Raw genomic sequence first — 511 nt, 5'->3', positions numbered from 1 at the left:
AAGGCCAGAAAGAGGTGAATCTAGAGGGTGGTGTAGCACATATTGAGGAAAAAAGAAGAAGAAGGAAGTAGAAAAAGATGTTCACAGATTTGCTTGCCTAGGAGTTAGTCTTATGAACACATCAGATGGTGGTGTGATAGTCCAGAATAGATCAGAATCGTCTTTGGTAGTGAAAGTTAAGGAAAAGCAAGACAGCGATCCGATATTACTTAAACTCAAGGGTGCAGTCCATCAACAGAGAGTTGAGGTTTATCTCCCAAGGGGGAGATGGTGTGCTTCGCTACCAGGGTCGATTATGTGTTCCTAATGTGGGCGAGTTGAGACAACATATTCTTGTAGAGGCCCATAACTCCAGATATTGTATCCATCCAGGCGCCACTAAGATGTACCGCGATCTGCGGGAAGTCTATTGGTGGAATGGTATGAAAAGAGATATAGCAGACTTTGTGGCTAAGTGCCCCAATTGCCAGCAAGTCAAGGTAGAACATCAGAAACCAGGAGGTATGACTCA

The sequence above is a fragment of the Solanum tuberosum genome, unplaced genomic scaffold, assembly GCF_000226075.1.
Source record: "Solanum tuberosum cultivar DM 1-3 516 R44 unplaced genomic scaffold, SolTub_3.0 scf00495, whole genome shotgun sequence".
NCBI classification, from domain to species: Eukaryota; Viridiplantae; Streptophyta; class Magnoliopsida; order Solanales; family Solanaceae; genus Solanum; species Solanum tuberosum.
Note: the sequence above shows the minus strand (reverse complement) of the source record.